This window comes from Mustela lutreola, chromosome 1 (assembly GCF_030435805.1).
Source record: "Mustela lutreola isolate mMusLut2 chromosome 1, mMusLut2.pri, whole genome shotgun sequence".
In the NCBI taxonomy this organism is placed as follows: domain Eukaryota; kingdom Metazoa; phylum Chordata; class Mammalia; order Carnivora; family Mustelidae; genus Mustela; species Mustela lutreola.
The window spans coordinates 27,129,182-27,143,163 of NC_081290.1; positions in this window are offsets into that span (position 1 = coordinate 27,129,182).

Below are 13,982 nucleotides of genomic sequence, written 5' to 3' on the forward strand. Positions count from 1 at the left end.
GTGCTTCAGAATGTGCTTCAGTCTCAGGGGAAGTGTCCTCTATATAACTTTGAGGCATGAAAAAAAATTTTTTTTTCATTCAAAACGCTATATACTCGATTTAGGAAAATTCCTATGAAGAATCTTGTAAGTCCTGAAGCTCATATTGTTATAGTGTTTCTTGGGTTTATACCCAACTTGGAGTCCTCAAAAATCCCATGAGGGGGCGCCTGGATGGGTCAGTTGGTTAGGCATCTGCCTTTGGCTCAGGTCATGATCGCGGAGTCTTGGGATCAAGCCCCGCATCAGCCTCCCCACTCTTCAGGGAGTCTACTTCTCCCTCTGCCCTTCACTCACTCATTCATATGCTCTCTCTCTCTCTCTCCCTCTCAAATAATATATATAATCTTAAAAAAAAAAAAATCCCATGAGGGAGGGAGAGTGGAGCATACCTTCTCCATTTTACCAGGAAGAACCTTAGGGGAGCTTCCCTCTCTTGCCATGCTCTCACCTAGCCCAACCAGGGGCAGAACCCTGTCTCTTTAACCTTTTTCTGTTCTGTCTCCAGGACGTGCTTAATGCCACAGCTTTGCTTTACTTTTCTATTACTGCACAACAAATACCATAAGTTCAGTAGCTTAAAACAACGCCCATTTGTGAGCTCATTGTTCTGTAAGTCACATGCCCAGCAAGACCTGGCTGGGCTCTCTGCTCTGGGCATCATGAGACTGTAATCAAGGTGTCAGGCAGCCTGACACAAGGGAAATTTGTTTCCAAGTTCATTCTTGTCATTGGTGGAAGTCAGGCCCTTGCCACTGTGGGACTGAGGTCCTTTTTCACTGCTGTCAGCTGGGGTCGCTCTCAGCTGCTGGACGCAGTCCATGTTCTCTGCCACTCTTTTATCCTCAAGCAGCCCCTCCCCTTCTATCTCTCTCCTGCTTCTAATCTCTGACTTCCTCTTCTGCCACCACCCTGAGAAAACTCTCCACTTTTAAAGGGTTGTGTCATTAGGTCCACACACCCACCAGATAAACGACTGTGTGGTATGATCTAGTCTAATCACAGGAGTAAAATCCCAGTAATCCTGGGATCCTGCAGGATGTGTGTACCAAGGACAGGACATCTTGGCAACTTCTCAGAATTCTCCTGTCACGGTGTTATCTGTGGACTCCTGCGTCAGAATAACCTAAGATACTTGTTATTGTTAACAATGGAGATTCTCATCACAACGCAGACCCCTGAACCAACCTCTGGGGGCATGGGGTCTAGGACGCTGCCCTTTACTTCTCAGATGATTCTGATGCTCACTCAAATTTGAGAATCTAGGGGTGCCTGCCCGGCTAGATTGGAGGAGCATGCGACTCTTGATCTCGGGGTTGTAAGTTTGAGCCCCATGTTCGGTATAAAGATTACTTAAAAATAAAATCTTCAAAAAAAAGTTTTGAGAATCTAAAATCAGAGTTTAGCATTTCGTCAGCTTGGGATAAAATGCAACATGTTAGCCACTTTGATGGAAGTAAGGGTTAGGGGAACCCTAATGGATGCTGTGATGTACCATCCATATGCTTGAGTTGCGATCTAGGCACTCACTTCCCAGACACTGAGAGCGCCGGGTCCGGACAACCCCCACTTGAGTCCCTCTCCAGGAATTGCCCTCCTGTTAAGGTAGTGGCAATGCCCAAGATTATGTACCCCCCCCCCTCCAGAGGCAGCCCCTTCCAGTGATGAGTCCACCAGGGAAAGAAAGACCTACCCCTTCCTTGCTTCAACTGGGGACATATCCCAAGAGCCATTGCAGCTTCAGATCTCCCTCTGCGATTGTCTGAGGCCATTGTTTTAAGTGTGGATCCACATCTCTGTCTGCCCCACCCTGTGCTCCTCACTTTTTCAATGGCATTCGAGAATGTTCCTCAAAAAACTCCTGCTTTCAAATCTCCATCTCAGAGTCTGTTTCTAGAGTCTAACCTAGATAGCCTGACATCATCTGTCCGAGATCTACCGCTCTACTTCACATTAGATCCCAAATCTGCCTATTTCTCTCCATCTCCACTGCTGTTGTTCTCATTCAAGCCACCACCTCTCTGTCTTGGTCATCTCTGTCTGCTATCTTGGCCACTACCCTTCCCTCCTCCCTTCCCCATCACATTCCACCCTCCACACGGCAACCCCAGACAATTATAACAGCCCTTGTTACTTTGTCTCTTTACGGTCTAATTCCTCCATTGCAATGCAAGCTGGTAGAGGGCAGGGACTTTTTTGTGGTTGAACTTCTTCACACTGTATCCCTGGCATAGAGTAAATGTCAATGAAAGCTTGTTGAATCAATTAACAGATTAAAGCACCAACATCCCACTGATAACCAGAAGACACCATCAGATATTCAAGTACAACAAATTAAGATTAGAAAACACCCTTTGAGCTTTGTTCCCCGGAATTAGTGATATGAAGTCCACAAAGTTGTTTTCATACCAGGATTTTCTTCTGGACACTTCCCTTTAATATCTAGGATTTGTGGTTACCCTTGGAGAATGTCAGAGAAAGGAAGACACCTGGGCCTCTACGTCACGTTGCGTTCTAGTATCTGATTGTCATATCTTTTCTTTTTTATAATAGTTACATTCCAATAAAATATGTTATAATAGTAACATCGGAAAAGGAAATCTTATTCTCTCAATGACTAGCAAGACCAGTGGTATTTCTTGGGTGGGATGGGAAAAACCATTCCTGGATAGAGCCAATAGAAGACTCTTCAGGAAGATGTGTGAGCCTTCTCTTGCAAATTCTAGAAATTTAAACCTAGCTACAGTGGGTTTATTTAAAATGGACTATCACCGGGTTATGTCTGGGTGACTTGGTCATTTAAGAGTCTGAAGACTCTTGATCTCAGCTCAGGTCTTGATCTCAGGGTGGTGGGTTTGGGCCCCGTGTTAGGTTCCACACTGGGCATGGAATCTGCTACACAAACAAACAAACAAATAAAATGGAGCATATCTGTATAATGTAACTTGCCAAGTGAACTTGAGAAATGAAAAAGTTAACTCATTTTTACTGATAACTTCCTTTTTAGAAACATTCTAATATTAACTTCTATGATTAGTCAGGAATGGGGCACCCAGTCACTGAAATCGTCATCCCTGAATCAGGATTTAGAAAAGGACAGCTTTGTGATACAAGTGCAATTTTGGAATGACTATTATTAAGGGGAAAAAAAAAATGTTCTCTGGGTAGTCAGAATGATTCAGACTCCAAACGTATCACATGATTTATAACAGTAATTTGCCAGCCTTGGCTTTCTCAGGAGGAAAACAATCCTTGAGAATAAATAAATTTTAAAAATATATAGGTGTATATATATTTTTTCTATGCTATATATATATGTGTGTTATATATGGCAATTATATATAGTATGTAATATATATTATAATATATAGTATTATATATAATACGTAAAAGCTAAAGCCAAAAAGTGCATGATACCACCATTAATTTAAAAGCCAAAAATAAAATAAAGAGAAATAAAAGTAAAAATTTGAGAACAAGAAAAGAACAACAACCACAAGATTGACCACAGCAATTTTGTGAGACACATAGAGAATGAAATCCTAGTCTGTGTTTTGGAGCCACCCCTGGCGCACAGAGCATCTTCAGCAGCTGCTATGGCGAGTTACAAAGTAACAGATAATAGAACCACACATCCTGGTGTCCCATGAACCTAGTTATTCCTGCCTAGGTGTCAACATCAGACAAAAATCCATTGAAACTGGTTCGACCCAATACCCAAGGAAGAAATTGGAAACATTGTCAGAGAATTGGCTTTAAAAATGGACTTTAACACCAAGCAGTCATACTGCCCATATTCCCGTACTTTCAAAGAACAAGTCATTCCTGTGCAATGCAAGTTGCTCCAACATATAAAATAGAACTACCTAATGTATTCTAGAAAATAATTGGTAGCAAACCCTGACATGACTAGCCTCCAAAATGAAAAGTAGGAACACAGCATTTCTTCTGGAGAGGCCTTTTGGTTTTTATTAGCCAAATGAAGTATGTGTGTGCCCTCTGATTCAGAAGTTAACTGCTGAGCATATATCCTGGGGCAATTCCCACCCAGGTCCATGGAAAGACGTGGCAGGTCCTGTGTCATGGTAGTGGAAGGAGCTAAAGGCTTGGGCGTGCATCAATGGGAGGGTGAATAGTAAAACATGTAAGCCTACCAGATTATTTTGCAGCAAGGAGAAGCAATGAGTTGGACATACTTATAAAAGCATGGATTGAATTTTTTTTAAGATTTTATTTATTTATTTGAGAGAGAATGAGAGAGAAAGAGAGCATCAGAGGGTGGAGGGCCAGAGGGAGAAGAAGACTCCCTACCAAGCAGGGAGCCGGATGTGGGACTCAATCCCAGGACTCCAGGATCATGACCTGAGCCGAAGGCAGTCGCTTAACCAATGGAGCCACCGAGGTTCCCAGCATAGACTGATCTTAAAACCATGGTGCTTAGTGAAAAATTCCAGAAACAGAATAATACAACACCACTTCAATGAAAAATATATTGTGCAAAAAATAATGCACATTTTCAAAAACACAAAATGGAAATAAATATACACATTAAAAGCGTTGCTTACTGGGGACAATAGGACAGAGACAGACATATGATAAAGGGCGTGCATACATGCAGGACTACATTCTGACTTCCACAGTCCCTGGGTCCTTCTGCATTTGTCTGCCAAAAAAAAAAAAAAATTAAAAATCGTACTTTTACTAATGAGCCCTAAAACAGCATGCTTGCTATGCCTGATGATAAATTGGGTCCAGATAAATGAATGAATGAATGAATGAATGAGAGATGGTCCTTGCAGGACCCAGGAATAATTATGTATTATAAAATGAGGAGTAGGCTTCCTTCTGTCCTCTGCCCCTGTGGTCCAAAAGCCCTTCCCTAGTGTCGGGGCAGAAACTGGAATTAGAGTCCTGCCGCACTATCCTAAGACTGCCCTGTAGAGTCCTAAAACTCAGGGGGCCTGTGGGGAAAATTCTGTATCAAATTCACCACAGAGTCATTAAAAAAAAAAAAAAAATTTAGAGTTGAATAACTGTGGCTGGATGGGCTTACCGCAGGGGACACACTGTAAACCTTGAACTTCTGATTATAAAGTCTAAGGTTCAGTGGTACTTTCCCTGGATTAATGAGTGAACAATCTGTTACAAGTCATCCGAGGGGAGACTGGAGGGAAAGGTATCAGTAAAATCTACATTCCTTTCAAAGGTTAAGGACTAGTATTGAGTGGGAATGCACCAAACCTAATAGTACTGCTACACATTTGCCTAAATGCGGGAAGAGGGGGAAATGGGTGAAGTCCAAGCTCAATTAAGTAATTAATTAATCAATTAATTAAAATAAACTTCCAAAGAAGTAGTTCCTTAGGTGAGAACATGATGCTCTGGGTTATCACTGAGGAAGAAGGAGGAGGAGGAGGGGGAGAAAGAGGAGAGGAAGGGGAAAGCGGAGGAGGGGGAGGAGGGAGAAGAAGAAAAAGAAGCAGTAGTTTCCCCCAAAAAAGTGCTCCACCTGGGCAATGCCGAGTTAAACAGTGTCGAGCAGATTTTCTTATCCTATCATCTGTCATAAGCGTGACTCTACACTATAATATAAATTGTGACTCTCCAGAGGAGTGGGCACAGAAATAGGGTGTACCATTTCCCAATGCACTTTGACAATGGAACCCTCCTGCTGGGATGGTGGAGGCCTTGAGAGCTGGAACTCCCCAGGAAAATGTGGTCCAGGCTAGTACCTGGTCCTGGTCCAGGCAGGTGAATTCACTCGCGAGAGCCTGAGCCCAGAGCCTCGGCTGCCAGGGGAGCTGGGTTCCCACTTGCAGGTAGGGGGGACGGCGTGACTCCTTCAGCCTCCAACTTGTGAGGACGATCCCTGCGGAGTGCTGTGACCACGTCGGACACCAGGGCGAAGTGGTAACGTGGCTGGATTTATGCTTTGCGAATAGTTAGAGATACGGTATACATGCTTTCATTTATACTAATGCATGAGCCCCTCAAATATTCGGGCCAGTGCTGGCCTGATGGTTCCCCTAAGCAGGATGGTCCTCCAGTACCACACCAAAACTGTCCTTGCATAACCCAAATCACAGCCATTCAGGCCCCCAAGATCCCTCTCCCAGGTGCCAATTAGCCCTGAGTTGCCCAAGGAAGGCCAGCTTTGGGTATCCATACCTCAGGGGCTCAGAAGCACCACAGTGTGTGAGTTCTGGGTCTTCCATCTCAGAAGTGCCTCTTTTCTGTCGCGCCCAAGCCCCTGATTTCAGGGAAACACACACACATCGCCATACACTTACAGACACACAGACACACACAATACCTCCAGAGACATGCATACACACAGACATACACACACATACACACACAGACATACACACACGGATGCACACAAAGATACACATGCGCGTGCACACACACACACACACACACACAGAGCCAGGCTACAGTTATGAAATCCTATCTTCAAGAAAAATCCTTGGGCGCCTGGGTGGCTCAGTGGGTTAAAGCCTCTGCCTTCAGTTCAGGTCATGATCCCAGGGTCCTGGGATCCAGCCCCGAATTGGGCTCGCTGCTCAGCAGGGAGCCTGCTTCCCTTCCTCTCTCTCGGCCTACCTCTCTGCCTACTTGTGATCTCTGTCTGTCAAATAAATAAAATCTTAAAAAAAGAAAAAGAAAGAAAGAAAAGAAAAGAAAAACCCAAGGTCTTGATGGAGTGATAATATTGTAGAGCTCCCAATGGGGATCAGAATCTCCCTAAACACTCTCACCTCAAGCATTGGGCTGATTCCTCTCCATACTCTCCATTTGCCCCCCCATCAAATCCATCCACTGCCCTTTTCTGCCACGTTCTGACCCCCAAGGACCTCCCCACTGACCTCACTTGTCCATCCAGGCCTTCAGCTTTCGAGAGGAATGTGCAAAGGGGTAGGGGGGCGGGAAGAAGACACTCAGATACCAGCCGGGCAGCGCAGGAATCCCGAAGTGAGGCTTTCACGGTGAAGACACATTTATGTCTACACTCTGCAAAGTGCTACATGGAGAAACGTTTCTTTGCGTCACAAGACAACTTCAGGGCAGGCTAGCCCTCTAGCCCTACCCATTTACAACCCCTTGATGAACTGAGATGGAATTATCCGGACTGAGCTTGGAACTAACAACTCAATGTGGATTGGGTTTTTGATAGCTCACGCACGTGTTTTTGCATTTGAATAACCTTGCTTTGGGGAAATGTGCTAATATCGAGCCATGATATGATTATCTTAGCGAGGCCATAGGGCTCAACCATTTTCTCCCATACAGTTGCCCCAGTAAGAAATGAGCATCTCCAACTCTTAATCATCCATGCAATAGAATAATTGTCTGCAGTATGGGGGCCAAAGACAGAAGTGAGGAAGAAACTCCCCTTTCTCTCTAGGGATGGGAGACGGTTGGCACAAACCCTATGGAATTTAGAACCTTCAGTACAGAGTGAGCTGCCCCAGCCTAGGGAAGGGATGCTGGGGACCAGGCAGGGAGCTGGAGTATTATTAGAGAAACTGAGTCCTTCTGGTCTTTCTCTGTCCTGTTGTACATCCCTTTCGTTATCATTAAATCTTCAGGAAACTACCCTTAAACCAGAGGCTGAGAGAGTGAAGATATGGGAATGTGAGTAGTGCCTGCCTTACCAACTCACTGGTGAAAATACCACCCGTTCTCAGGAGAAGACCACCTTGGCCAACAGAAAAGACTCCGTGAGGGTCAGCCACACACACAAGGTCATGGCAAGAGGAACTGGTGAGAAAACAGTTGAAGTGCAGCCCAGGGAGGCTCAGAAATCACTCGGGCAGCCTGCAAGGGACTGATTCCCCGGTAATAATAATTCGAGTTACAAGTAGGACAGATCAGTTCGGATAACTGAAAAAGAGAGCCACACTGCTCATACCTCATCTCGAGATACTCATTCAGTTTGGGGATTAAACTTCAAAAACATCACCCTAAATCCTACGTGATGGTTTTTCATCCAGAGCTCGCCTAGGATCATTCCTAAATAGGTGGGTGGGTGTTTAAAAATTCTCTTCCCGTATTTGAAAAATGGGACAACTTTCCACTCCCAAAAGCCAACTCTCCTCAGAGCTATAAGAAGAAGCAACCCTTTCAAAAGCTGGCTACCTAAATCTCTCGTGCTCCCGAGACATTAAAATAATCAAATGAGATTGCACAGTACCTGATCAATGACCTTGCTTGGAAGACTCCTTCCAAAGTGCATTCGGGCTTGCGGCTAATAACAGCCATGAATCACACGAGCCACACAGAAGACTGGGCAAGGGGTAATTATATCAGGTAATAAAAGTGAGAAATAGCCAGCCATTAAAACCGGGAAGCTATTTTTGTACAAAATACAGGATCAGGGTGACATATTTAGGATAGAGTCATCTGTGTATGAGCAGCAAAAAGAGGAAGGTCTGATCCCAGAGTAAATGATTCTACCACATAGAACCAAGGAGGATTTAATGCTTGAAGCCAGCCCTGGCGTGGGACAGGGTCCAGGGACAACCACACCACCCACAGCAACTGACTGGGGTGTCCTTCGTAAGTCACTTAAGCCTCTCTGGCCTTCAGCTTCAGCTGCAAAAAATGAACTTGGAATAAATATTCTCTTGGTTCCTTACCAACTCCAAATTTCTCTTTATAGTTGATACAGAATTTATTCAATACTTGGGAGGCAAAAAAAAAAAACCCAAAAAACAAAAAACAATGAACCCCGAAGTTGCTCATGATCAGCAGTTCTTTTCTTCTTCTTCTTCTTTTTTAATTTAAAATAATCTCTGCCTCCAACGTGGGGCTTAAACTCACAACCCCAAGATCAAGAGTCGCAGAAAACTTGCTTTATGCCAACGTTGACTCTGTGTGATCTCATTTCACCTTCGTGACAGTTTTTGGTTTGGGAAGAAAGGCTGTCTTTCCTTAGGAAGAGAAACCAACCCCAGTAGAAAGTAAGGCAATAAAGAATCCCGGATGATCCCCATAAATGAATTTCCCTTATGGATTCTTACCCAGTTAAATAAATTATTGAGCTAATTGCATGCATTCTTTGTACACTTTCTTCTTTTGAAGTAGGCTGATAGATAAAAGGAGTAATAAATTTCATACATTCAACATAGTTGCGTAAGTATAGCATACTTGCTTTGGAAGTAAGCTAATTGAAACAGCAAAAAAAAAAAAAAATCAACAAGATTTAAGATCTTCCTTGGGTAAGTTAAACTTGTCAAGTCATAATTGAAGTGTATATTTCATCTCGTGTATGCCAACCAACTGGAGCTCCAAAGATACTCTCAGCTGCAACAGAAAATGAAGATCTCTTATACTCCACGCCTGATGCGTAAACTCTCCATTTAATGATGTTTGGGTTTCTCCCTTTGGATATGCCAACTGCAAGGGAAGACTAATAAAAAGTTTTAAACTCCAGGTTGCTAGGATACATTATCCATTGATTTTGAAGTACAAATCTCCATTCTTGCTCAGGCTGGGATAAATTATCATTACTAAGAAATCTTTAGAAATACAGTTAGTTCTCAAAGTACTTTCCCCAGAATATTTATTCAAATAGCACTGTTCTAAAAAGGCTCTGTGTTCTTTATTCTTAGGAACTTGGAGGGTGTACAGACAGACCTATGAGTTACTATTGGGTAAGTCATTTGCACACTAGTGGTAGTTCACCCACTGGAGAAGAGAAATGTAGAGATATTTTGAAACTTCAGAGCGAAAAGGGAATTTGGACTTTGAAAGGGTGGGGTGAAGTGAAGGGAATTTTTTCCAATATTTATTTTTAGTGTCCTTTCAGATCTAAAGTCATTCCATCCGGGAACATGAAGATTGAGTTATGACTGGTTAGTATATTTACCAAATTATCATGTGTGTCTTATATTTTAATGTGTAATTTATTAGATATTTTCAAATGTATTACTTGGGGGTTCTTCTCAACATTCCAAATGGTTCCTACAGGTGGAGCTATATATTCCCAAATTGAAAGAAATCCAGCACCTTTAGGTTTTGTTAAAAGCAAGCCAAAATCCACAGAGAAGAGAGAAAAGAAGCATTTTATATTTTTTAAATAAATAGATTTATTTCCTTATTTATTTATTTATTTAAATGATTTTATTTATTTATTTGACAGAGAGACAGAGAGAGAGGGAACACAAGCAGGGGGATGGGGAGAGGAAGGGGCAGGCTTCCCGCTGACCAGGGAGCCTGATTCGGGGCTCAATCCCAGGACTCTGGGATCATGACCTGCGCTGAAACCAGACACTTAACCAACTGAGCTACCCAGGCACCCCGGAAAGAAGCATTTTAGAGCATTTACTGGATGCAGGTGCTACACGTAGGTGATCTCATAGATTATCTCATAGAATCCTTGAGAGGTAGGGTTGCTGGCCCATTTTCTAGGGGAGGAAGGTGGGGCTTAGAGCAGTCTAGCAGGTTACACAGCCAGCAAGTGGTAGAAGTGGGTTGGAACTCAGTCTACTGGACTCCACAGACTGCTTCTTCTCTCCCATCGCCCAATGACTATGGGGGCCCATTAGTCACCGGGGGGCCTTCAGAGAGAGTCTGTTTGTCCACCACCTTCCCACATCCTCTGAGGGTGATTAATCTTTCTGCCTCCACTGTCACAGTGGCACCCGTTAATAAACCTGTGGGCGGCAAGAAAAGAAACACGTTCTGAAGTTCACCCTTGACTGCATTCACCCTGTAGAAGGTGAAATCACGGATGCCGCCAATTTTAAAGACCTTTGAGGGTTAAGAATCAAAGTGAATGGAAAAGCTGGAGGTCTTGGTGGAGGGGTTGTGTATGTTGAAAGGAGCAAAAGCAAGATGACCATAACTTCTGACGTGACTTCTTCCCAATAGTACTTGAAGTTTTTCACCAAGAAAGATTTGGAGAACAGTCTGCATGCTTGGTTGCACATAGCTGGTAACAGGAAAGAGAGTCACCAGTTGCATGACTGCTAGATTAGCAAGGATGAAGAAGAGTAGGAAGACAAGATCAAAACTTGTTTATCTGGAATGGTTTTGCAGGAGTTCTTGAATAAAAACTTGGGAACCAAACCAAACAAACCAGAAGTGCCTCTAACCGTTCACTATGTATCAGTGAGCTCCCACCATGGGATTCTGCTTCTGTGAGTCTTTACTATAAAGGGCCTATTCGTGCAGGACAGATGTCCCACATGAAGAGGGTCAGCTCCTTAGCTGGACAGCTCAGCCTGGGGTCTCCAGGGTAGCCCTGCTCTGGCAGGGAGGAAAGCTGTCACAAGACCAGCTCCTGCTAGCCGCTGGGGGCTGGCTGCTGCATTCAAGAAATATGAGCCCTAGAAAAAGCATAGCAACGTGGATCCAGGAAAGTGATCCTAATTTCCCACTCCCCTGTTTGAAAATGTCACTTCACTCCTGATGTCGGGATTGGGCCTATGACACACAACTGGCCAATCATAATCCTGTTTCCCTAGACACAATGGGTGATCCAGGAGTGGGCAATGACCCAAGCAGAGCCAGAGATTGTTTTTCTGAGTCTGATACGTGGATAATGGGAAAAAGAATTTCCCCGTGGGGAGCCTGTGACATTTCAGCTGCCTGAAACCATCTTCCCTACCAGGCCCCTGGGGGAGAAAGCATCTCTGCAAAAGGAAATGAGAGATGAGAAATAGAGTGAGGGAGAAGGAAAGTTCTGGTGGTGCCCAGTCCTGAGAACAGGGACTGGTACATGAAAGCTCCTCGTCGAGTCCTAGGAACTAACCCAGAAATCAGCTCCGTCATGTGAACCAATACGCCCTCTTCCGCTTTTAAACAAACTTGGGTGGTTTTCTGTGCCCTGAACGTGACAGAGCTTTGATTCCTGCACTTGGTTACCTTCCCAGGAACTGAAATGCTCTTGATTTTCCTGATGTCTCTTGCATCTCCTTGGCCTGGGTTAGCTTACATCACCCAAGTGAGCCCCTTGAACGTGAGCCATAGGGCCACACTTACATCGAGCTCTCGAATCATGCAGAAATAAATCACCCTGAAGAAACAAGGGCACTGTATTCCCGTTAAAATATTTGGGGATCTGCAAGATATGCTATGGGGCACGCGATGCCACATAGAGTGATGGTTTATCGCCTGTCTGCAGAGGTGGCGGAATCCCAGATAAGGGATGACAGATGAGGGGCCTCTGTGGTGCCAGATGCTTCTACTTCAGTTTGGAATCTGTCCTGATGGCATTCCAGACTTATTATCTGGTTTCACTTTTGGGATGGTGCATTTCGTATGTGCCTCTACAGAACATGTGCTGATTACCTACTTTCCATGTGGGGTTCCACTAGGGTTTCTCACCAGTGGCACTACTGACATTTTGGACCAGATAGAAGACTCTTTGTTTTGGGAACTGTCCTGTTCATTGTAAGACGGTTCACTGGCCTCTACCCACTGGGTGCCAGAAGCGCCTTCTTCCATTTGTCACAATCAAAAAATGTGTTTGGGCATTGCCAAGTATGCCCTGAGGAACAAAACTGCCTCTAGTTGAGAACTTCTGGTTTAGAAAAATCACCAAGTTTGGACATTTGGTCTTTGGAAGATACTTTTTTCTTCCATCATTGTCCTCAAAAAAATACATGCAAGTTCACCATCTATATATCTTTTTTTTTTTTTTTTTTTTTTTTTTAAGAGAGAGAGGGGGTGGAGCAGAGGGAGAAGGAGAAAGAGATGTGGGGCTCGAACTTACAACCCTGAGATCATGACCTGAGCTGAAATCAAGAGTCAGATGCTTAACCGACTGAGCCCCCGAGGTTCCCCACCACCACCTGTCTATCTTTAAACTCCCAAATAATTGAGAATGTTTCTCCGGCAACTGCTAGGCTTAGACGATTATTTCAGGTAAGTTTCTATAACTATTGCTTCTGATCTGTTTGCCTCCCTCTTATGAGGGCTCTTGTGATTACATGGGGCCCACCTGGGTAACCCAAGATAATCGCCCCATCCCAAGAGCTCTAACTTAATCACACCAGCAAAGAGCCCTTTGCCACATGAAGTGACATATTCACAGGCTCTGGATATATTTGGGGACAATCACAGTCCTTGAGAGATTTCAGTCAGCAGAGCCCCACCTGCCAACCAGCCCTAGACATGTAGTATGAGCAAACGATAAATATTTACGGCATCCACTCACTAAGATTTAAGGGATCATCTGTTATGGGTGCACAATTTAGCCCACATTTACACCGAATTTCGTTTCTGTCTCCGTTTATATGTTGCTAGTTTAAAAATAACAGTATTAAATATGGCCATTTTCTACATAAAGCACGCTTTTAAGTAGTATACCCATAAATAATCAATCTATGCACAAACCAAGGAGATTTTTGTTGTTGTTCCTGAACAAAAGTAACGTTGATCTGCAAACTAGACCTAAAAATAAATATTGCACATATTCAAGACCCTAACAAAAGTCTTTTCTAAATCTGAAAAATCTTCACAGATTCCCTTTGGCCCCAAAAAACTAACCAGTTAGCAATGTGGATTTATTTAGATGTTGAATCGGATGAAAGTGAGGGAGAAAACAACTCACTGGAAGATGATTGAACTTAGTTTTTTGTTTCCTTGAAGTTGGGGGAAAGGGACCTGACCATTGAAATGAGAACTCTGAGTTTCCAAATGCAATCCTTTTCTTAATTTCTATAATTATGTCGGAGGTCATGAAAAGTAGAGTAACTAATATCTGACAATGCTGAAATGCAGAGTCCGAGGTGGACCACCCCCCCCACATCTTCTTCACAAGTTGAATGGAATGGAATACAATGCAGCCATCAAAAGAAATGAAATCTTGCCATTTGCGACAACATGGATGGAACTAGAACGTATCATGCTTAGCGAAATAAGTCAAGCAGAGAAAGACAACTATCATATGATCTCCCTGATATGAGGAAGTGGTGATGCAACATGGGGGG